At 48.2% G+C, this 25,409-nt stretch overlaps 1 protein-coding gene across 3 annotated transcripts in view; it reads right to left on the reverse strand.

Moving 5' to 3' along the window:
- Positions 1–25,156, reverse strand: part of ARNTL (aryl hydrocarbon receptor nuclear translocator like) — an 80,287-nt gene extending 55,131 nt beyond the window's left edge. For all 3 annotated transcript variants that reach the window (XM_038764147.1, XM_038764146.1, XM_038764145.1), the window contains exon 1: positions 25,082–25,156. The gene's annotated coding sequence lies outside the window, so the exon portion shown is untranslated. The remainder of the gene's footprint in view (positions 1–25,081) is intronic.
- Between the last annotated feature and the right edge of the window lie 253 nt (positions 25,157–25,409).

The following is a 25,409-nucleotide window of genomic DNA, read 5'->3' on the forward strand; positions in this document are numbered from 1 at the left end:
TCTGCACACAGTAAGTGTCCAATAAATATGATTGAATGAAAGTATACAGAGCATTTTACAACATAACAGTTGGTAGACCCTATCTCTGCCTATAACAAAGTGTACAGTCTACAGAGGGAGACTGAAGTTAAAATAGACCTTCACCCCATAAAGGTGATGTGCAAAAAGAGTGGGATTTTCCTTTCAATTTGAGATTTTTAGATCACCTAATCTGCATGATCAAATAGTCTGCTAGGCCACTTGCTTCTGCGCTAAATTTCTTCCCAAAGCCAATTTTTAACAGCTTTGCCATACTGACTAATTCAATGAGTGATCCAGATGCTTGTTTTCCTCAAGTTTTCCTTTTCCACACACACACACAAAATCTCCTACAGTAGTATCCAATAATGGTGTTTTGTTTCCTTCCTTTCCAAGACTGCTTCCTGCTTAATTAAGGCCCAGCATGTTTACAGACCCTAGAACGACCACATTTGAATGAAAAATCGCTGCATTTAAATGCCTTTGTACTCAGAAACATTTTGTATCCTTAATTACATCCCCTCAGCTTCACTTCTGCCAATTCCCACACACCTCATGGACAAAATTCCAAGAAGAATTCAGTCGATTTTCTCCTGGTTTTAGAGGTGGCTAATTAACCTCAAGAACTCTACTGCACAGACTCAAACCTTCCCTCTTCCCGCCACCACGATTTAGATAACCCATCATGCTTGGAGACCTTTACAGGAAAAGTGTACCCAAAAAGAAAAAACAAAAAATCAATCGTATTTATTGAGCGCTTACTGTGTGGGTGCAGAGCACTGTACTAAGCACTTGGGAGAATACTATATCACAGAGTTGGTAGGCACGTTCTCTGCCTAAAACAAGCTTATAGTCCAGAGGGCAGCAAAAAGGCAGTGGCTAGTGAAAGCACATGATTTATTTTTTTTTTCCAAATGAAAAGCAGGCCTTCAGATCCTTTCGTCCAAAGAACGCAAGCAAGGGCACCTAGACTATCTCGTTGATCTTTCATGACATCTTCACGGATCCGTGAGCAGAATTTCCGACCCCAATTTAAAGACAGAACAGGGACGTGGAGACCTTGGAATCAAAAGTCCACCACTAAACCATGTTTCATTTCTCTTCCACTCGGTTTTCCCATTATCGCACAGAACTATGCTGGGTCTCAAAGAGGCGGCCAATCACCAGGGCAACCCACTAAATGAAAATCATAAAGCTCATACGTTGTAATCCCCATGGGTTTGCAAAGAAAGGTGAATAAGAAACCATGCCTTGAAATGCACACAGAACCTGAAGGGCAAACAAATGCCTGAGGTTATTTTCTTTCCCCAAAGAGGAAAAGTACATAAATGCAAAATACAGTTGGGTAAGCCTGTGATATGGATGGCTGATTCCCAAGTTAGGCAGTGTGGCCTAGTGGATAATTACTCTGGGATCCGGAGAACCTGAGTTCTAATCCCTGCTCCACCACTTACTTGTTGTGTGACCTTGGACAAGTCACTTATCTTCTCGGTGGCCCAAAACCCTCGACTGCAAAATGGGGATTAAATAACTCTTCTCCCCCCTACTTAAATTGTGAGCCCCATGTGGGGCAGGGACTGTGTTCAGCCTGATTAACTTGTATCTACCCCAGCGCTTAGTACAGCACGTAGTAAGCGCCTAACAAATGCCATTGGAAAAAAAGTGAAATATAAGTATAGTCATATCCCAAGCCACAGCCACTCCACAGATACAACCTGAATTGTTTAAGGTTCTATCCTATTCATACTGTCCAATCTGTCCGTAGGTTCCCGCTGACGTACATGGATGTAAATCTCTCAATCGATGGTGTTTATTGAGTGCTTAACTGTGTGCAGAGCACTGTACTAAGCGCTTGGGAGAGTACAATATAACTGAGCTGTAGACACATTCCCTGCCCATGAGATTACAGTCCAGGGCCTCCTTGCTGATCTCCCTGCCTCCTGTCTCTCCCGTCTTCAGTCCAAACTTCGCTCTGCCAGCTGCATCGTTTTTGTACAAAACGTACAGGCCACATTTCCCCACTCCTCAGGAACTTCCAGTGGTTGCCCCTCCACCTCAGCAAGAAACAGAAAGAAACTCCTCACCACTGGCTTCAAAGCACTCAATCCCCTTGCCCCCTCCGACCTCACCTCCTCCAGCCCAGCCCGTATCCTTCACTACCCTAATGCCAACCTTTCCGCTGTGTCTTGAAGCTCTGCCACTTGTCAGCTGTGTGACTTTGGGCAAGTCACTTCACTTCTCTGGGCCTCAGTTACCTCATCTGTAAAATGGGGATTAAGACTGTGAGCCCCCCGTGGGACAACCTGATCACCTTGTAACCTCCCCAGCGCTTAGAACAGTGATTTGCACATAGTAAGCGCTAAATAAATGCCATCATTATTATTATTATTATTATTATTATCTATCTCACCAACGCCAATCCCTCGCCCACGTCCTGCCTCTGTCCTGGAATGCCCTCCAGCCTCACATCATCATCATCAATCGTATTTATTGAGCGCTTACTGTGTGCAGAGCACTGTACTAAGCGCTTGGGAAGTACAAATTGGCATCAATTTGACAATTAATTTGACATCAATTTGGCATCAAATCTCACATCTGACAGACAACTACTCTCCCCACCTTCAAAGCCTTATTGAAGGCCCATCTCCTCCAAAAGGCCTTCCCTGACTACACTCTTTTCCTATTCTTCCACTCCCTTCTTAGTTGCCCTTTATTCACCCACCCCCAGCCCCACAGCACATACGTACATATCTGTAATTTATATATATATATATATTATATAAATAACTGCCTCCCCCCCAGACTGTAATCTCGCTGTGGCCATGGAATGTGTCTGTTATACTGTTCTCTCCCAAGCACTTAGTACGGTGCTTTGCACACAGTAAGTGCCTAATAAATCCGAATGAGTGACAAGTTTACAGTCTAGAGGGATACCGTCACCACAGAGAGGGATTAACCCAGAAGCAGCACGGCCTAGAGGAAAGAGCACAGGCTTGTGAGTCAGAGGACCTGGGTTCTAATCCCAACTCCATTACGTGCCTGCTGGGTGACCTGGGCATGTCACTTCACTTCTCTGTACCTTGGTTACCTCATCTGTACAATGGGGATCCAATACTCTGTACCTCAGTTACCTCATCCGCAAAATGGGGATCCAATACCCATTCTCCTTCCTTCCTACTTAGATTGTGAACCCGGTGGGTCAGACAGGGATTGTGTCTGATGATGATTTTGTACCTTCCTCGGCCCTTAGAACGGTGGACAGGGAATGTGTCTGCTTATCGTTGTACCGTGCTCTCCCAAGCACCGAATACAGTGCTCTGCACACAGGAAGCGCTCAATAAATCCGACTGAATGAAAAAATGAATTGAATGAACAGTTTGACACAGAGTAAGCGCTTAACAAATTCCACAATTATTATTATTCTTACTATTAGTCCTTCAACAAACACTATGGATCTCAGAGGGAGCTCTGTCCTCAGAAGATGTCAGATTATCAAGGCGCCGAAGAGACCCCGGAGCAGATAAGCGCCGGCAAACGTCATTTAGCAATGGATGTGGCAGAGGTATCTTTGACTGGTTCTCATTCAGTCTTCGGAGCTCACTGCACTTCAAAGTTGCAATGTATTATTATAAGATGCTCAGAAGGGTGAAGAAGCAGTTAGGGTCTCAACGCCACTGGCGGGAAAAATCTGGGAATTAAAGAGTCTTGCTTCTATTTTCAAGAAAGCGGTGCAATTTCTCACAATGACTAAGGAGTCCTTAACAGAGTGCCAGGGTGGTGCAGGTACGTTATGAAGACGGCTACTGTTTAATCTGTTCTTCGCTACAGCTCAGAACAGCGTTAGAGAAGCAGTTTGGCCTAGTGGTAGAGCACAGATTCTAATCCCGGCTCGGCCACTTGTCTTCTGTGTGCCCTTGGATTAGTCACTTCACTTCTCTGGGCCTCAGTTACCTTGTCTGTGAAATGGGGATTAAGACTGTGAGGCCCACGTGGGTCATGGGCTGCGTCCAAACTGATGAGCTTGTATCTACCCCAGTGCTTAATACAGCGCCTGGCACTGCCTGTTGTTGGGTAGGGACTGTCTCTGTTGCCGAACTGTACTTTCCAAGCGCTTAGTACAGTGCTCTGCACACAGCAAGCTCTCAATAAATACCACTGAATGAATATTAAGTGCTTCACAAATATTTCAAAAAGTGAAACAATGGAAAAAATAAGAAAACCATTACCGCAGTCTGTAGAACAAAATTCTACTTTTGCAGCCTCCTCATCGCAACTCCTCATTCAATAATGTGATGTTATGCTTTGAATCACTTTAATGGTGCTATTCTAGTATTTGGCATGGGAAGCAATTTCATGTTCCTTTTCCAAAAGGCCTGGGATAGGTCCTAATCTATAACAGACAAGTCAATGGGGAGAACACTTTGGAGGCGCATAACTGAGTTGTGTCGTGGAAGGGTGCCTGATTCTGAAATCTACAAAAGAAACTCTGAACAGACACTTAAAACATTCCCTTCCCATATTCGCTTTGCCTCATTCCTGCCCATTATCATTGTGGGCAGGAATATTCATTCAGTCGTATTTATTGAGCACTTACTGTGTGCAGAGCACTGTACTAAGCACTTGGGCAGCGTGTCTTGGTGGAAAGAGCACGTGCTTGGGAGTCACAGGCCATGGGTTCTAATCCAAGCTCTGCCACTTATCAGCTGTGTGACTTTGGGCAAGTCACTTAACTTCTCTGCACCTCAGTTACTTCATCTGTAAAATGGGGATTAAGACTGTGAGTCCCACATGGGACCACCTGATTACCTTGTATCTACCCCAATATTTAGAACAGTGCTTGGCACATAGTAAGCGTTTAACAAATACCATCACCATAATTCAGCAACAAATATGTCTCTTTGTTGTTATACTATACTCTCCAAAGCACTTAGTACAGTGCTTTGCACACAGTAAGCACTCAACAGATACGACTGAATGAATGAAGAATTCTCTTCTACAATAATTCCCAGGCAAGCTCCTTCCACGACCACTGTGGATCAGGTCTTCTTCACCTCCTGGTGGAAATCAATCAATGGCATTTACTGAACGCTTACAGTACATAGAGCACTGTATATAATAAAAATAATAATGATGGCATTTGCTAAGTGCTTACTATGTGCAAAGCACTGTTCTAAGCGCTGGGGGGGGGAAACAAGGTGATCAGGTTGTTCCACGTGGGCTCACGTCTTCATCCCCATTTTACAGATGAGGGAGCTGAGGCTCAGAGAGTTAAGTGAATTGCCCATGGTCACACAGCAGACATGTGGCGGAGCCGGGATTAGAACCCATGACCTCTGACTCCCAAGCCTGTGCTCTTTCCACTGAGCCACGCTGCTTCTCTACTGTACTGAGCACTTGGGAGAGCACAACAAGAGCCCATTGTTGGGAAGGGACCGTCTCTATATGTTGCCAACTTGTACTGCACTTAGTACCGTGCTCTGCACACTGTAAGCGCTCAATAAATACAATTGAATGAATGAATAAATGGTAGTCACGTTCCTTGTCCAAAAGGACTTTACAGTCTGGAGGGTGAGACAGACATAAATATCAATATATAAAGATATGTATATAAGCGCTTTGGGGCAGAGGCTGGGGTGAATACAGAACACCTAAAGGGCCCAAATGCACAGATGGACTGTAAACTCGTTGTGGTTAGGGAACGTCTACTCTGTAACAGTGTACATCCCCAAGCACTTAGTACAGTGTTCTGCACATAGTAAGTACTCAATAAATTCGATCGACTGATTGACAGAGAAGGGAGAGGGAGCTGGGGAAAAGAGAGCTAAATAGGGGAAGGCTTCTTGGAGGAGATGTGCCCTTAATAACGCTTCGAAGGAGGGGAGAGTGGTGGTCTGGTGTATATGGACGGGGAGGGGGTTCCAGGCCAGAGGGAAGATGTTGGGAAAAGCGTTGGCGGAGAGATAGAAGAGGTCAAGAGACAGTTTGCAAGCTGATCTTGGAGGAGTGAAGTGTGTGGGGTGGGCAGCAATAGGAGGTCAATGAGGTGAGGTGGGAGAGGGTGAGCTCACAGTACTTTAAATATGATGGTAATAATAATAATAACAATAATAATGATTGATGGAATTTATTAAGCGCTTACTATGTGCAAAGCACTGTTCTAAGAGCTGGGGAGGATACAAGGCGATCGGGTTGTCCCACGGGGGGCTCACAGTTTTTTAATCCCCATTTTACAGATGAGGTAACTGAGGCACAGAGAAGTTAAGTGCCTAAAGTCACCCAGCTGACGAGTGGCGGAGTCGGGATTTGAACCCATGACCTCTGACTCCAAAGCCCGCGCTCTTTCCACCGAGCCACGCTGTTTGATGCAGAAGTGGATGGGCCACCCCTAGAGGTCTTTGAGTAGTCGGGAGGTGTGACCAGAACGTTATTTATGAAAAATGATCTGGGCAGCAGGGTGAAATCTGGACTGGAGTGGGGAGAGGCAGGAGGGTGGGAGGTCAGCAAGGAGGCTGATGCGGGAATCAAGGCTGGATAGGATAAATGCTTGGCTTGGGACGGGAGCTGCTTGGAGGGAGAGGAAAGGGTGGATTTTAGTGATGTCGTGACGGTAGAACCAACAAGATTTGGTGACAGACGGAATACGGGGGTTGGATGAGAAAGATGATTCGAGGACAACGCTAAGGTTACCGGCTTGTGAGATAGGGAGAACAGCGGATTTGCCTACAGAGATGGGAAAGATGGGGAAGGCAGGCTTGGGTGGGAAGATAAGGAGCATCATTTTGGACATGTTTGGTTCAAGGTGTCAGTGGGACATCCAGGGAGAGAAGTGCACACACCATTACTCTATTGGAGAATTTGTTAGAATGCACAGATTGCTCACACACACACACACACACCCCACACTTAAGCCTAATTAACTTTACTCTCAGGCCTCTGGAGAGAAATGAGCTCATTCAATCAATCAACGGCATTTGCCGAGCTCTTACTGTGTGCAGCGCATTGTACTAAGCGCTTGGGAGAGTGTGATTTAACAGAGTTGGCAGACGCGTACCCAGCCCATCCGAACAGGATGCCCAAAAGAGTCACGGAAACAGAAACAGAAACTGCGACGGGAAGCAAGTGATGATTTATACGGGCAATTATCTCTTTTTAAAAAACGGGATCGGTGAAGACTATTAAAGTGGATGTGACTCAACATGAATCGTCATCTCTTGGATTACACGGGACACAATTAAAGGCGATCAGCTAAAGAACACAGGGCCTGGTTCTCATCACCAACAAAATATCTCTCCCCAGACAGACCTGTGGAGTAACAAAGAATGAATTCACTAAGTCTTTCTGTAAGCAGTGGCCTGAATTCAATCTAGCTAATCCCGATGACAAATTATTAGTGGACAAGAAACACGGTTCCTCATCCAAAAAAACAGAGGCATGGCCCAGTGGATAGAGCGCGGACCTAGGAATCAGAGGGACCTGGGTTCTAATTCTGGCTCCGCCACTTGTCCACTGTGCGACCTCGACCGAGTCACTTCACTTTTCCGGGCCTCAATTACCTCATCTGTAAAAATGGGGATTAATTACGCTGCGAGCCCCATGTGGGACCCGGTTCACATCCAACCCGATCATCCTTTATCTACTCCAGGGTTTAGCTTGGCACATAGACAGCGCTTAAGTACCATTTTCAAAAAACATAATAGAAACAGCAATCTAAGGGTGGACAACAGACCGGAACTTTTATTCATTCACTTAATTGTACTTCTTGAGAGTTTACTGTGTGCAGAGCACCATACTAAGCACTTGGGACAGTACAACAGAACCCTCCCTCCCCACATCCACCAAACTGGCACACTTCTCCCCTTCAAAGCCCTACTAAAGCTCACCTCCTCCAGGAGGCCTTCCCAGACTAAGCCTCCCCTTTTCCTCTGCTCCTCCTCCCCATCGCCCTGACTCCCTCCCTGCCCTGCCCCCCTCTCCGCTCCATAGCACTTGTGTATATATGTACATATTTATTATTCTATTTATTTTATTAATGATGTGTATATATCTATAATTCTGTTCATTTATATCGATGCTCATTTACTTGTTTTGATGCCTGTCTCCCCCCTTCTAGACTGTGAGCCCGTTGTTGGGTAGGGATTGTCTCTATTTGTTGTTGAACTGTATTTTCCAAGTGTTTAGTACAGTGATCTGCACACAATAAGTGCTCAATAAATACGACAATGAATAAATGAAGAACAAACAATAACTGCAGAGGATTTAAAACTTCAGCTCCAACTTGAAAGCCAAAGAGTCGGGAAGTCTACATAAGACATCTAATTGGAATGGAACGTGCCATTCACAGCTAGTCTCCTTTGAGCGAAGTTACCGGCACAGGTCCAAGTGGCCCATTTCATTCCCCGATGAGATGCTGGCCTCTTTCTGACTACAGTTACCCCACACGTTGCTGAGGGCTCACCTCCTCCAGGAGGCCTTCCCAGACTGAGCCCCCTATTTCCTCTCCTCCTCCCCATCACCCCCGCCCTACCTACTTCCCCTCCCACAGCACCTGTATATATGTTTGCACAGATTTATTTTACTTGTACATATTTACTATTCTATTTATTTTGTTAATGATGTACATTTAGCTTTAATTCTATTTGTTCTGAAGACTTGACACCTGTCCAGGTTTTGTTTTGTTGTCTGTCTCCCCGTTTTAGACTGTGAGCCCGTTTTTGGGTAGGGACCATCTCTATATGTTGTCATCTTGTACTTCCCAAGTGCTTAGTACAGTGCTCTGCACACAGTAAGCGCTCAATACGATTGAATGAATGTATTTATTACTCTATTTGTTTATTTATTTTATTTGTACATATTTATTCTATTTATTTTATTTTGTTAATATGTTTTGTGTTGTTCTCTGTCTCCCCCTTCTAGACTGTGAGCCCACTGTTGGGTAGGGACTGTCTCTATATGTTGCCAACTTGTACTTCCCAAGCGCTTAGTACAGTGCTCTGCACACAGTAAGCGCTCAATAAATACGAATGAATAAATGAATGAATGAATGAATGAATGAATGAATGAATGAATGAATGAATGACCCAGAACTGCCAATTGTCAGACCACTGGGAACTGGCTCGGAATCATTTCTGTCTCTGGCTTCCTCTAATTCCAAATCGGTCAAATGGGAATGTAGTTGTGGAATTTATGTGCTTATTATGTGTCAAGCACTGTACTAAGCACTGGGAAAGGTACAAGATAATCAGGCTGGGCACAGTTCCCATCCCCCCTGGGTCTCCCAGCTTCAGTCCATACTTCACTCTGCCGCCCTGGATCATTTTTCTACAAAACCCTTCAGGCTGTTTCCCTGTTTCCTCAAGAACCTCCAGGGGTTGCCCATCCACCTCCTCATCAAACAGAAACTCCTTACCATCGGCTTTAAAGAACTCAAACACCTCACGCCTTCCTACCTCACTTCCCTGATTTCCCACTACAATCCAGGCTGCACACTTTGCTTCTAGAATGGCAACCTACTCTGTGTATCTCGATCTCATCTCGCTGCAGCCTTCTCTCCCCCTTCATATCCGACAGATGATCACTCTCACCTTCAAAACCTTATTAAAACCACATCTCCTCCAAGAGACCTTCACCAACTAAGTCCGCATTTCCTCTCTCAGTGATATTTACTGAGCACTTACTATGCGCAGAGGACTGTACTAAGCGCTTGGGAGAGTACAACTGAATTAGCAGGCACATTCCCTGCCCATAATGAGCTAGCTCTCCTCTCACTCCCTCTTGCGTGGGCCTTCCACCTTCATTCAATCGTATTTATTGAGCATTTACTGTGTGCAAAGCACCTTACAAAGTCTTAGGGAGAGTACAATTTAAGATTGTGAGCTCCCTGTGGGACAACCTGATCACCCTGTAACCTCCCCAGCACTTAGAACAGTGCTTTGCACATAGTAAGTGCTTTATAAATGCCATCATTATATAACAACAGACACGTTCCTGCCCATAATGAGCTCACAGTCTAGAGGGGGAGACATATTAATGTAAATGAATAGATAGATAAATAAATGAATTACAGATAAATACATCCGTGATGTGGGGTTGGGAGGGAGGATGAATGAAGGAGCAAGTAACAGCGATGAAGGAGGGAATGGGAGAAGAGGAAAGGAGGGCTTAGGCAGGGATTGGTACTTGGATTTACACCCTTTATTCACTCCTCTCTCAGCCCCACATCACTGATAATAATAATAATGATGGTATTTGTTAAGCATGTACTATGTGCGAAGCACTGTTTTATGTACATAGCTGTAATTTGTTTATTTATATTGACACCTGTATCCCCCCCATACTGTAAGCTCATTGCGGGCATGGAACAGGTCCACCAACTCTGTTGTACTGTACTCTCCCTAGCTCTGAGTATAGTGCTCTGCCTGTAGTAAGTGCTCAATAAATAACAATTGATTGATAGGAATGAGGAGCAGGTGTTAAATCCCCGTTAACAGATGAGAAATTGAGGCCCAGAGAAGTGAAGTGACTTGCCCAAGATCACACAGCAGGTATGCGATGAAGCCAGGATTAAAACCCAGGTCTTCCGAAGCTCAGGCCCATGTTCTTCCCACCAGGCCATGCTTCTTCTCCAAAAGAAAAAAAAAAGTTTGGAAGGGTTGTCTGCTCACCAAGCTGGCAATAAATATTCGGAGGGTAATGGCTCGAGTCATGGCTTAATGTGTTGGAGAACTTAAAGAAGGACTGTTTTTCCTGGAAGAAGGAGGCCCTATTTAAAGCTCTCCTGGGAGGTTTACCTATGCCAAAAGTTCAAGACTTAAAAGTTCTCCCAGCTCGTTGAGGAGCACGGCAGATTGGACACGCAGTTCACATTCGATGGCCCGTTCCTGCCAATGCTGAAGCAGTCCACGCATGATTGGACACAGATTCGTATTTCAGGATTCCGGTCGACCCTAACAGCCAAGTGATGCTTAATCTTCTTCCTCCAGAGTGTATAGTACTGACTTAATCCTTAAACAACTGAGTTGGGATGAGAAGGGGTAATATTTTGCGGATCTGTACATCAACTGATGAAATACGTGTTTCTCTTTGGGGAGTGAAAGGACGGAAGGAAGAGGATGGTCTAGTGGAAAGAGTACGGGCTTGGGAGCCAGAGGAACTGGGTTCTAATCCCAGCTACGCCGCTTGTCTGCTGTGTGAACTTGGGCAAGCCACTGCACTTCTCTGGGCCTCAGTTCCCTCATCCGGAAAATGGGGATTAAGACTGTGAGCGCCATGTGGAACAGGGACTGTGTCCCACCTGATTATCTCATATCTACCTCGCTGCTTGGTATAGTGCCTGGAACAAAGTGTGTAATAAACATAAAAAAAAAATAACGAAAAAAATAGCAGGTAGTATCAGTATCCTTCTAGACTGTGAGCCCACTGCTGGGTAGGGACCGTCTCTCTATGTTGCCAACTTGTACTTCCCAAGTGCTTAGTACAGTACTCTGCACACAGTAAGCGCTCAATAAATACGATTGATTGATTGATCCAGTCAGCACCTACACCTCTGCAACTCAATGGTTGTCCCAATGTTAATGTGTGATTCTTTATTTGAACAGAGCATCTGACGTGTTTTAGCTTCACTTCTTTCTTGTGCCCAAATAGGAAGCAGTCGGTATCAATTAGTCAGTCAAAGGTATATATTGAGGGCTTACTATGTGCAGAGAGCTGTACTAAGCGTTTGGTAGGGTATTCATTCAACCATATTAAACACTTACTGTGTGCACAGCACTGTACTAAGCGTTTCGGAGAGTTCGATGCAACAATCAACAGACGCATTCTCTGCCCACAACCAGCTTACAGTATTGGGGGTGGGGGTGGGGGAACAAACATTCATTCGATCGTATTTATTGAGTGCTTACTGTGTGCAGAGCACTGTACTAAGTGCTTGGGAAGTACAAGTTGGCAACATATCAAGTTGATGTACAAACATCAGTACAAATAAATCACAGATTCATACATAAATGCTGTGGGGCTTGGAGGGAGCAAAAGGAGAAAGTCAAGAGGACGCAGGAGGGAGTGGGAGATGAAGAAAGGAGGGGATTAGTCAGGGAAGGCCTCTTGGAGGAGATGTGCCTTCAATTAGGCTTTGAAGGTGGGAAGAGTAGTTACCTGTCGGATTTGAGGAGGGAGGGCGTTCCAGGCCAGAGGCAGGACGTGGGCCAGGGGTCGGCGGTGAGATAGGCGAGATGGAGTCTTCTAGACTGTGAGCCCGCTGTTGGGTAGGGACCGTCTCTCTATGTTGCCGACTTGTACTTCCCAAGCGCTTAATACAGTGCTCTGCACACAGTAAGCACTCAATAAATACGATTGGATGAATGAGAATGAGACTATGAGCCCCACATAGGACAGGGACCATGTCCAACCCGATTTGCTTGTATCCACCCCAGCGCTTAGTGCAGTGCCTGGCACACAGTAAACGCTTAACAAGTATCATCATTATTATCATTACAACGCAAACACAGATGGTGGACATGATCCCTGCCCACCAGGGGACACAGATGTGAAAAACCAATGCAGATAGGTGAGGGATGGCCCTGGATGGGGCGGGAATCTCCTACTTCTTCCGAGGCCCAGCAAGGGCCTCCAGAGAACGGGCAGCAGCCAGGGCTGGACGGCGATTCGGCCCGGATCACGGTGCGGGTACTGATGGGTTTGCTGGTTGAAGCAGACGCCGGGTCTCCCTGCCACGTTTACATGGGCAAGGAATCAATCAATCAATCATATTTATTGAGCGCTTACTGTGTGCAGAGCACTGTACTAAGCGCTTGGGAAGTACAAGTTGGCAACATATAGAGACAGTCCCTACCCAACAGTGGGTTCACAGTCTAAAAGGGGGAGACAGAGAACAAAACCAAACATATTAACAAAATAAAATAAATAGAATAGATATGTACAAGTAAAATAAATAGAGTAATAAATATGTACAAACATATATACATATATACAGGTGCTGTGGGGAAGGGAAGGAGGTAAGATGGGGGGGATGGAGAGGGGAATGACGGGGAGAGGGGAAGGAAGGGGCTCAGTGCGGGAAGGCCTCCTGGAGGAGGTGAGCTCTCAGTAGGGCCTTGAAGGGAGGAAGAGAGCTAGCTTGGCGGATGGGCAGAGGGAGGGCATTCCAGGCCCGGGGGATGACGTGGGCCGGGGGTCGACGGCGGGACAGGCGAGAACGAGGCACAGTGAGGAGATTAGCGGCAGAGGAGCGGAGAGTGTGGGCTGGAGAAGGAGAGAAGGGAGGTGAGGTAGGAGGGGGCGAGGTGATGGACAGCCTTGAAGTCGAGGGTGAGGAGTTTCTGTGTCCGTTACACAGGTCATGTGTTCTAAACCCGGTTGCACTGCTTTTTTTTTTTTAATAATGGCATTTATTAAGCACTTACTATGTGCAAAGCACTGTTCTAAGCGCTGGAGAGGTTACAAAGTGATCCGCTTGTCCCACAGGGGGCTCACAGTCTTAATCCCCATTTTACAGACGAGGTAACTGAGGCCCAGAGAAGTTAAGTGACTTGCCCAAAGTCACACAGCTGACAATTGGCAGAGGCGGGATTTGAACCCATGACCTCTGACTCCAAAGCCCAGGCTCTTTCCACTGAGCCACACTGCTTCTCTTGCTTGCCTGCTGTGTGACCCTGGGCAAGTCACTTCACTTCTCTGGGCCTTAGTGACCTCATCTGGAAAATGAGGATCGTGACTGTGAGCTCATGGGACTTATACATATTTTGCTTGTACATATTTACTATTCTATTTTGTTAATGACGTCCATACAGCTTTAATTCTATTTGTTCTGACGACTGTGAGACCTGTCTACATGTTTTGCTTTGTTGTCTGTCTCCCCCTTCTAGACTGTGAGCCCGCTGTTGGGTAGGGGCCGTCTCTATATGTTGCCGACTTGTACTTCCCAAGCGCTTAGTACAGTGCTCTGCACACCGTAAGCGCTCAATAAATACGATTGAGTGAATGAATGAACAGGTACTGCATCCAACTCGGTTTGCTTGTATCCACCCCAGTGCTTAGTACAGTGCCTGACACATAGTAAATGGTTAACAAATACCATCATCATCATTATTATTATTATTATTATTGTCCTCTCCCAGGAGCTTAGTAGAGGACCAAAAAAATACAATTGACCGACCAGACTGAACGGTCCACAACCCCAAGCTTGTCCTCCCTCTGTCTCTGCTACCGCTTTTTTTTTTTATGGTATTTGTTAAGCACCTACTATGTGCCAGACACGGTACTAAGCTCCTGATAAGACACAAGCTAATCAGGTTGGACACAGTCCGTGTCCCACATGGGGCTTACTGGGCGCTTCCCGATTTTACAGATGAGGGAACTGAGGTGCATGGAAGTGAAGTGTCTTGCCTGAGATCCCACAGACAAGTGGCGGAGCCGGAATTCGAACCCAGGTCCTTCTCCCTCCTCACCCCCTTTAGCCGGATTTCCATCACAGCATATGATTTGGCTCTAACCTTTGTTGTACAAATTTATACTGAACACGGGGTGAAGATCACCCTTCGCTAGTCTGCTAGAACTAATATTTTTTCGATTTTTGCAGGCCATTCCGCTCACAACGTTACGTATTGTCCCAGAATTTGTTACTATTATTATTATAGTTCCTGTTAAGCCCTTACTATGTATTGAGCACTATTTTAAGCACTGGGGTAGGGACGAGTTAAGCAGGTTGGACACAGTCCCTGGCCCACATGGGGCTCACAGTTTAAGAAGGAAGGGGAAGGACTGAATCCCCATTTTACAGTTGAGGAGGCTACAAGCGAGCTCTCTATGTTTGTACGTATTTATTACTCTATTTATGTATTTTACTTGCACATATCTATTCTATTTATTTTATTTTGTTAATACGTTTTGTTCTCTGTCTCCCCCTTCTAGACTGTGAGCCCACTGTTGGGTAGGGACCGTCTCTATATGTTGCCAACTTGTACTTCCCAAGTGCTTAGTACAGTGCTCTGCGCACAGTAAGCGCTCAATAAATACGATTGATTGATAGAGGAAGTGAAATGACTTGCCCAAGGTCACACAGCAAGCAATTGGCAGAGCTGGGATTAGAACCCAGGTCCAGGCCCGGCCTCTTTCCGCTAGGCCACGCTGCTTCTCATGAATTAACCAAGCCGAAAGATTTTCCTGTCCAGAAATTTAGCATCCACTGTTCAAAAAGAAATCTGAAATTCTGCTGGCTCACGTTTAACCTCCAGCTCCACTCAGGTTGGTCCGGACTTCAATCTGAGGCATAACCAATATTAATATGAAAATAAAAGCGTGGGACATTTTACTGGCCATTTGACACCAATGCCCCCGTTTAATTTTTAAATCTCGCTCCCCAAAATTGTGCTTTTAGGGAGCTATTTGCTAAACACGCCTGTTTTGGGAAAAAGACAAATGTAGGTCATTAAACCTTGCTCCCTTTGACTTCAGATTAACTGCGAATACTGTTTGGAGAACAAGAGGGGGGAACTTATGTAAATGTTAGCTATTTTAGGTTTGATTTTTAATCATTTTTCCAGATATTCACTTCTTTCCAAAACAGGAGAACCACTTATCCTTACACTGAACCTGCTTGAAAAGATAATAAAGCCTTGACTAAAGACAAAAAGTATTTTTTTCAAATATGAATTAGATGAACAGTAGAGCAGAGTCAGCAATAAACGTATAAAATCTAAATTAAGATAGAAATGGTTTAAAGTTCATTCATTCATTCATTCAATCGTATTTATTGAGCGCTTACTGTGTGCAGAGCACTGTACTAAGCGCTTGGGAAGTACAAGTTGGCAACATATATATGTGTTCCTTTTGGGAACACATGTACTTCCCAAGCGCTTAGTACAGTGCTCTGCACACAGTAAGTGCTTAATAAATACGACTGATTGATTGATTCTCCTCCCACCCCCTCCACTACCCCCACCCTTGACCCCAATAAATCGATCTAATTTATGAATCTCAACAGGTGAGGAATAAAAAAATATAAAAAAAAAAACATTATAGTGTTCCTGAATTCTGAAGTGATTGGGAAAGCAAAGAACCTGAGCTCTCAAGCTCATGGTGGGAGGCAATGTGCCTGCTAACTCTGTTGTATTTTATTAACCAGCGCTTAGTACAGTGCTTTGCACATAGTAAGCGCTTAACAAATGCCATCATCATTATTATTATTATTATTATTACAGTGCTCTGCACATAGTAAATGCTCAATACATACGACTGCTTGATTGATTGATAATCTCAGCTCTGGCACTTGTCTGCTGTGTGACCCTGGGTAAGTCACTTCACTTCTCTGGGCCTCAGTTACTTCATCTGTAAAATGGGGACTGAAACTGTGAGCCCTACAAGAGAGAGGGGCTGTGTCCAACCCGATTTGCTTGTATCCACCCCCAGGGCTTAGTATAGTGCCTGGCATATAATAATAATAATAATAATGATGATGATGGTATTTGTTAAGCGCTTACTATGTGACAGGCACTGTACAAAGCGCTGGGGTGGATAAAGGCACATCGAGTTGGACACTGTCTGTAGTAAGCACTTAATAATAATAATGATGGCATTTATTAAGCGCTTACTATCTGCAAAGCACTGTTCTAAGCGCTGGGGGGATACAAGGTGATCAGGTTGTCTCACGGGGGACTCAGTCAATCCCCATTTTACAGATGAGGTAACTGAGGCCCAGAGAAATGAAGTGCCTTGCCCAAAGTCACACAGCTGACAATTGGCAGAGCCGGGATTTGAGCCCATGACCACTGACTCCAAAGTTCGTGCTCTTTCCACTGAACCACGGTGCTTTTCTAACAAATACTATTATTATTATTAATAAATACCATTATTTTTTAAAAAAGCAAAATCCTGGAATCCCATGAACCTGTTCTTATGGGATCTATGTATATATGTTTGTACATATTTATTACCCTATTTATTTATTTATTTATTTTACTTGTACATATCTATTCTATTGATTTTATTTTGTTAGTATGTTTGGTTTTGTTCTCTGTCTTCCCCTTTTAGACTGTGAGCCCACTGTTGGGTAGGGACTGTCTCTATATGTTGCCAACTTGTACTTCCCAAGCGCTTAGTACAGTGCTCTGCACACAGTAAGCGCTCAATAAATACGATTGATTGATTGATTGATTTCACAGTTTCAGTACCGGTGACACCAGTGAGATCAAGTGAGACGGAACATGATGCCCTGACAGGCCTTCCCAGACTGAGCCCCTTCCTTCCTCCCCCCTTCATCCCCCTCTCCATCCCCCCATCTTACCTCCTTCCCTTCCCCACAGCACCTGTATATATGTATATATGTTTGTACATATTTTTTACTCTATTTATTTATTTATTTATTATATTTGTACATATCTATTCTATTTATTTTATTTTGTTAGTATGTTTGGTTTTGTTCTCTGTCTCCCCCTTTTAGACTGTGAGCCCACTGTTGGGTAGGGACTGTCTCTATATGTTGCCAACTTGGACTTCCCAAGCGCTTAGTACAGTGCTCTGCACACAGTAAGCGCTCAATAAATACGATTGATTGATTGATTGATTTCACAGTTTCAGTACCGGTGACACCAGTGAGATCAAGTGAGACGGAACATGATGCCCTGACAGATAAACGTGCCATGTCAGGATCAGTTAATCAATGACATTTATTGAGCGCTTAGTCTGCGTAGAGCACTGTACTAAGCACTTAGCAGAATACGATACTATTCCCTGCCCATAAAGAGCTTGCAGGTCGGTTGGCTGGGGGCAAAGAAAACTAGAGGTGCCTCTCAAAATCTTCCCGAAAAGGCACCAAACGGGAAGCTTCTCGGGATCAGCTTTTAGCTAGAGTTCATAAAGGGAGGCAAAAACCGTAGAAAGACGTGAATCGGGGGCTCAGTGGAAAGAGCACGGGTTTGGGAGTCAGCGGTCATGGGTTCAAATCCCGGCTCCACCGCTTGTCAGCTGTGCGACTTTGGGCAAGTCACTTAACTTCTCTGCTCCTCAGTTCCCTCATCTGTAAAATGGGGATTAAGCCTGTGAGCCCCCCGTGGGCCAACCCGATCACCTTGTATCCTCCCCAGTGCTTAGAACAGTGCTTTGCACATAGGAAGCGCTTAACACATGCCATCATGTGCTTAACAGGAGAAGCAGCGTGGCTCAGTGGAAAGAGCGCGGGCTCTGGAGTCAGAGGTCATGGGTTCGAATTCCGGCTCCACCACAAGTCTGCTGTGTGACCTTGGGCAAGTCACTTAACTTCTTTGAGCCTCAGTTACCTCATCTGTAAAAATGGGGATTAAGACTGTGAGCTCCACGTGGGACAATTGTATCCCCCCCCAGAGCTTAGAACAGTGCTTTGCACATAGTAAGTGCTTAACAAATGCCATTATTATTATTATTATTATCATTATTATTATTATTTGTCGAGAAATGAGTTTCTCGAAGAATGAGTATGTAGTGCTGACGGGGTCGGGGGGCGAAGGGGAGCAGAGGACCAAGGGAAGAGACCAGTCCCCTGTCCATGCTCTTGCCTTTAAAAAGAAAGAAAAAAAATGAACTAAGTGCTAGGGTAGACACAGGTTAATCAGGTTGGGCACAGTCCCTGCCCCACATGGGGCTCACAGTCTCAATCCCCATTTTCCAGATGAAGTAACTGAGGCCCGGAGAAGTGAAGTGACTTGCCCAAGGTCACCCAGCAGACAAATGGAGGAGCCAGGATAAGAAACCACAACCTTCTGATTCCCAGACCCCTGCTCTATCCGCTACTACCATGCTGCTTCTCATTCCAGCGTGGCTCAGTGGAAAGAGCCCGGGCTTTGGGGTCAGGGGTCATGGGTTCGAATCCCGGCTCTGCCAATTGTCAGCTGGGTGACTTTGGGCAAGACACTTTACTTCTCAGTGCCTCATCTGTAAAATGGGGATTAAAACCGTGAGCCCCCTGTGGGACAACCTGATCACCTTGTTACCTCCCCAGTGCTTAGAACAGTGCTTGGCACACAGTAAGCCCTTAACAAATACCATCATTATTATTATGATTATTCTCTGGGCCTCAGTTCCCTCATCTGTAAAATGGGGATGAAGACTGTGAGCCCCCCGTGGGACAACCTGATCTCCTTGTAACCTCCCCAGCACTTAGAACAGTGCTTGGCATATAGTAAGCACTTAACAAATACCATCATTATTATTATTATTATTATTATTATTCTCTGGGCCTCAGTTCCCTCATCTGTAAAATGGGGATGAAGACTGTGAGCCCCCCGTGGGACAACCTGATCTCCTTGTAACCTCCCCAGCGCTTAGAACAGTGCCTGGCACATAGTAAAAACTTAACAAATACCATCATTGTTATTATTATTCTCTGGGTCTCAGTTCCCTCATCTGTAAAAGGGGGATGAAGGCTGTGAGCCCCTGTGGGACAACCTGATCTCCTTGTAACCTCCCCAGCGCTTAGAACAGTGCTTGGCACATAGTGAGTGCTTAACAAATACCATCATTATTATTATTCTTCTCTGGGCCTCAGTTCCCTCATCTGTAAAATGGGGATGAAGACTGTGAGCCCCCCATGGGACAACCTGATCTCGCTGTAACCTCCCCAGTGCTTAGAACAGTGCTTTGCACATAGTAAGTGCTTAATAAATACCATTATTATTATTATTATTATTATTATTATTATTATTATTCCCTGCTCATGACAGGCCAGGATTAGAACCAGTCTTTCCGATTCCCAGGCCTAGGCTCTATTCACTAAGCCACGCTATTCCTGCCCGTACCCTGGCTCTGCCACTGCTTGGGGGGAGGAGGGTGAGAGGGAAGGGGCGGGCCTACGAAGCCAATCTGAGGTCAGGTCAGGTCGGTCATCACATCCTGAGAAGCAGGACAGAGAAGCAGCGTGGCTCAGTGGAAAAGAACAAGGGCTCTGGAGTCAGAGGTCATGGGTTCAAATCCCGGCTCCGCCAATTGCCAGCTGTGTGACTTTGGGCAAGTCGCTTAACTTCTCTGGGCCTCAGTTATCTCATCTGTAAAATGGGGATTAAGACTGTGAGCCCCCTATGGGACAACCTGATCACCTTGTAACCTTCCCAGAGCTTAGAACAGTGCTTTGCACATAGTAAGTGCTTAATAAATGCCATTATTATTATTATTATTATTATTATTATTATTATTATTATTATTATCCTGAGCGTCTAAAGGGGCAGAGATGTCCACAATCCCAACGAGAGCATCCATCCATCCATCTCTCTCATCTCTCCCTTTCCCTTGGCCGACTCCATTCACCGGGAGGAAGGCTGCCTGTACCACGAGCACCAAGGTAGACTGTGAGCCCACTGTTGGGTAGGGACCGTCTCTATATGTTGCCAACTTGTACTTCCCAAGCGCTTAGTACAGTGCTCTGCACACAGTAAGTGCTCAATAAATACAATTGATTGATTGATTGAAAGCCAGTCCCATGTTGGTGTCTTCCCAATCCCCGCCGTCCACGACTGCCACCAAGACCCTTCTCCCCGGTGACACCTGTCCAACCCAGGTTCGGCCTCCTCTTGGCGGGGTGGGATTGGGGAAGGCGGGGAGCTGGGGGAGAGATCCCGGCGTCCAGGGGTCTTTTCATACCCGCCGGCCGTTTCAGCAGGCAAAACTCGGTGCAATCTTTTCGAGGGCAGACGAAATGAACAGACAGAAGCAGGCGGAGACAGGAGAGAAAATGAAAAATGCAAGCATGCCTTCTTCCTAAAACCCAGATGGGAGCTCTCAGCCCCCACCGCCGGGCTGTCCCTCTGCAGACCCGCAATTCCCGGGAAGACCCCCATCTTCTGCCCCCAGGCCTGCAGGGGACTGGGGTAGTCATTCAATCGTATTTATGGAGCGCATACTGTGTGCAGAGCACTGTACTAAGCGCTTGGGAAGTACAAGTCGGCAACATATAGAAACAGTCCCTACCCAACAATGGGCTCACAGTCTAGAATGGGGAGACAGCCAACAAAACAAAACACGTAGACAAGTCTCAAATTACATCCCCACCGAAGGGGTCTGTGGGTTCTTTGAGATATCGGGGGGAGGGCAGCAGAATGGGATGCTGTGCCTTTAATAATAATAATAACAATGATGGCATTTGTTAGGCGCTTACTATGTGCAGAGCACTGTTCTAAGCACTGGGGGGGAATACAAGGTGATCTAGTTGCCCCACGTGGGGCTCACAATCTTAATCCCCATTTTACAGATGAGGGAACTGAGGCTCAGAGAGGCAGTAGCCTGTGTCCCCCCGAAACATCTGCAGAACGCCTGTTGACTCCAGGGGCTTCCCCACCCCTCAAATCATCCCCACCACACAAAGGGGACTTTGGGCTTTTATATTCACCCCAGTACTTAGTACAGTGCCTGTTACATAGTAAGCGCTTAATACCGCAAGTATTATTATTATTATTATTAAATGGGTGGGGGCAGAGGAGGCAGCAGAATGAGATGCTGTGCCTGTATAGGCACACTATCCTCTGTGTCCCACCCCTGTGGGACCCCTGAAGTCTCCAGGCCCGCCCCCCCCAAATCATATACCCATCAAAGGGGCTTTTGGGCTCTTTGAGATTTGGGGGTTGGGGGGTGGGGAGGCAGTAGAGCGAGATGCTGTGCCTTTATGGGACACCGCCCCTCGTATCCCCCCGTCCCCAACACCCCTGCAAGCTCCAGGGGCTGCCCATCCCCTAAATCATAGGCACTAAAAGGGGCATTGGACTCTTTGAGATGTGGGAGTGGGGGGAGAGGAGGCAGTAGAGCAAGATGCTGGGCCTTCCAGGGACACTATCCCGGGTGCCCCCCATCCCCAACCTCTGCAGGGCCCCTGCAGGCTCCAGGAGCTGCCCACCCTGCAAATCGTCCCCCAACAAGGAGTGTTTGGGATCTTTGAGATTTGGGAATGGCGGGGGGGGGGGGGGGGGGGTAGGGGACGAGGAGGAAGAAAACGAGATGCTGTGCCTTCCAGAGACAGTATCCCAAGGATAACCCCCTTCCCCAACATCTGCAGGACCCCTGCAAGCTCCAGGACCTGCCCACCCCCCAAATCATGGCCCTCAAAAAGGGGCACTGGGCTCTTTGAGCTGTGGGAGTTGGGGGAGAGGAGGCAGTAGAGCAAGATGCTGGGCCTTCCAGGGACACTATCCCGGGTATCCCCCCTCCCCAACCTCTGCAGGGCCCCTGCAGGCTCCAGGGGCTGCCCACCCCCCAAATCATGGCCCCCAAAAAGGGCACTAGGCTCTTTAAGCTGTGGGATTCAGGGGAGAGGAGGCAGTAGAGCCAGATGCTGGGCCTTCCAGGGACACTATCCCGGGTGTCTCCCCTCCCCAACCTCTGCAGGACCCCTGCATTCATTAAGTCGTATTTACTGAGTGCTTACTGTGTGCAGAGCAGTGTACTAAGCTCTTGGAAAGTACAATACAGCCAAAAAGAGAGACAATCCCTGCCCACAACGGGCTAAGTTGCGTGTCCCCCCCCCCGCGCAACTTCCCCAACCTCTGCAGGACTCCTGCAGGCTTCAGGGGCTGCCCATCCCTCAAATCATGGTCCCTAAAAGGGGCGTTTGGGCTCTTAGAGATGTGGGGGTGGTAGAGAGAGATACTGGGCCTTCCAGGGACACTATCCCGAGGGTCCCCCCTCCCCAACCTCTGCAGGGCCCCTGCAAGCTCCAGGAGCTGCCCACCTCCCAAATCATGGCCCCCCAAAAGGGGCGTTTGGGCCCCCAAATCATAGCCCCTAAAAGGGGCACTGGGCTCTTTGAGCTGTGGGAGTGGGGGAAGAGGAGGCAGTAGAGTAAGATGCTGGGCCTTCCAGGGACACTATCCCGGGTATCCCCCCACCTCCCCATCCTCTGCAGGGCCCCTGCAAGCTCCAAGAGCTGCCCACCCCCCAAATCATGGGGCGTTAGGGCCACCAAATCATAGCTCCTAAAAGGGGCACTGGGCTCTTTGAGCTGTGGGATTGGGGGGAGAGGAGGTAATAGAGAAAGATGCTGGGACTTCCAGGGACACTATCCCGAGTATCTCCCCTCCCCAACCTCTGCAGGGCCCCTGCAAGCACCAGGAGCTGTCCAACCCCCAAATCACAGCCTCCAAAAAGGGGTGGTTTGGGCCGCCAAATCATGGCCCCCCAAAGGGGCGTTTGGGCCACCAAATCATGGACCCCCCCCAAAGGGGCATTGAGCTCTTTGAGCTGTGGGAGTGGGGGGAGAGGAGGTAATAGAGAAAGATGCTGGGACTTCCAGGGACACTATCCCGGGTATCTCCCCTCCCCAACCTCTGCAGGGCCCCTGCAAGCACCAGGAGCTGTCCACCCCCCAAATCACGGCCCCCCCCCCAAAAGGGGAGGTTTGGGCCCCCAAATCATGGCCCCTGAAAGGGGCATTGGGCTCTTTGAGCTGTGGAAATGGGGGGAGAAGAGGCAGTAGAGCAAGATACTGGGCCTTCCAAGGACACTATCCCGGGTGTTCCCCCTCCCCAACCTCTGCAGGGCCCCTGCAGGCTCCAGAAGCTGCCCACCCCCCAAATAATGGCCCCCAAAAGGGGCACTGGGCTCTCTGAGCTGTGGGAGTAGGGGGAGAGGAGGCAGTAGAACAAGATCCCGGGTGTCCCCCCTCCCCAACCTCTGCAGGGCCCCTGCAGGCTCCAGGAGCTGCCCACTCCCCCAAATCATGGCCCCCAAAAGGGGGAGTTTGGGCCCCCAAATCATGGCCCCTAAAAGGGGCGTTTGGGCTCCCAAATCATGCCCCCCCCCCCAAAGGGGCGTTAGGGCTCTCAAATCATGCCCCCCCTCCCAAAGGGGCGTTTGGGCTCTCAAATCATGGCCCCCCAAAGGGGCGTTTGGACCCCCAAATCATGGCCCCCCAAAGGGGCGTTTGAACCCCCAAATCATGGCCTCTAAAAGGGGGATTTGGACCCCCAAATCACGGCCCCTAAGAGGGGCGTTTGGGTCCCCAAATCGTGGCCCCCCAAAGGGGCGTTTGGGTCCCCAAGTCATGGCCCCCCAAAGGGGCGTTTGGACCCCAAATCATGGCCCCCCAAAGGGGCGTTTGGACCCCCAAATCATGGCCCCCCAAAGGGGCGTTTGAACCCCCAAATCATGGCCTCTAAAAGGGGGATTTGGACCCCCAAATCACGGCCCCTAAGAGGGGCGTTTGGGTCCCCAAATCGTGGCCCCCCAAAGGGGCGTTTGGGTCCCCAAGTCATGGCCCCCCAAAGGGGCGTTTGGACCCCAAATCATGGCCCCCCAAAGGGGCGTTTGGACCCCCAAATCATGGCCCCCCAAAAAGGGGGGTTTGGGCCCCCAAATCATGGCCCCCCAAAGGGGAGTTTGGACCCCAAAATCATGGCCCCCCAAAGGGGCGTTTGGACCCCCAAATCATGGCCCCCCAAAGGGGCGTTTGGGCCCTCAAATCATAGCCCCTAAAAGGGGCGTTTGGACCCCCAAATCATGGCCCCTATAAGAGGCGTTTGGACCCCCAAATCATGGCTCCTAAAAGGGGGGTTTGGGCCCCCAAATCATGGCCCCTAAAAGGGGCATTTGGACCCCCAAATCATGGCCCCAAAAAGGGGCGTTTGGGCCCCCAAATCATGACCCCTTAAAGGGGCGTTTGGACCCCCAAATCATGACCCCCCCAAAGATGCGTTTGGGCCCTTTGAGATGGGGGGCAAGAGGAGGGGAGGCGGAGCAAGATGCTGTGGCTTGCAGGACACTGACCCATTTTACCCCCCCAACACAGGCGTTTAGTACAGTGCTCTGCACATAGTAGGCGCTTAATAAGTACAACCGGCTTTCTCTCTCACACACACACACCTATACACACACACCTCATCCTGGAGCTAACAGGTGGGGGATGGACGGGGGGTGCCTGCGCCTTTAAGAGCGGAGGGGGGGCGCTGTCCCTTTAAGGCAGGCAGCGCGAGCCGTCCAGCCGGGCGGGCTGGCGCAGGACCCGGAGCGGCCGCCCGGGGGCGCTGCTCCGCCCCTCCCCTCCGGGCCCGGTTCGGGTCGGTTCGGTTCGGTTCGGCTCTGCCGGACCGCGGCGAGGACTCACCGCTTTGGGGTCCGGTCCGTCCCGGCGGCTCCTCCGGCGGCGGCGGCGGACGTAAACAGGCCCCTCCGTCCCTGACCTACTTTCTGCCTTCCCTAAATGTCGCACCACTAACCTACTTTCCGACCAATCCGCTCCCCGCCGGCGCGGGCCCGGCCCCCCCGCCCGCCAATAGCCGCGCCCCTCCCCGCACCGCCACCCGCCCGCCAATGGGAGCGCCGGGGAGCCCGGATACCTGCCGCTCCCCGACGGCCAATCAGGAGGCCCGCGGGCGCCCCGGGCCGCTGGCCAATCGGAGCGCCGCGCCCGGCGCCGGACGGCCAATGGGCGC

Source organism: Tachyglossus aculeatus, chromosome 22 (assembly GCF_015852505.1).
Source record: "Tachyglossus aculeatus isolate mTacAcu1 chromosome 22, mTacAcu1.pri, whole genome shotgun sequence".
Taxonomy (NCBI): Eukaryota; Metazoa; Chordata; class Mammalia; order Monotremata; family Tachyglossidae; genus Tachyglossus; species Tachyglossus aculeatus.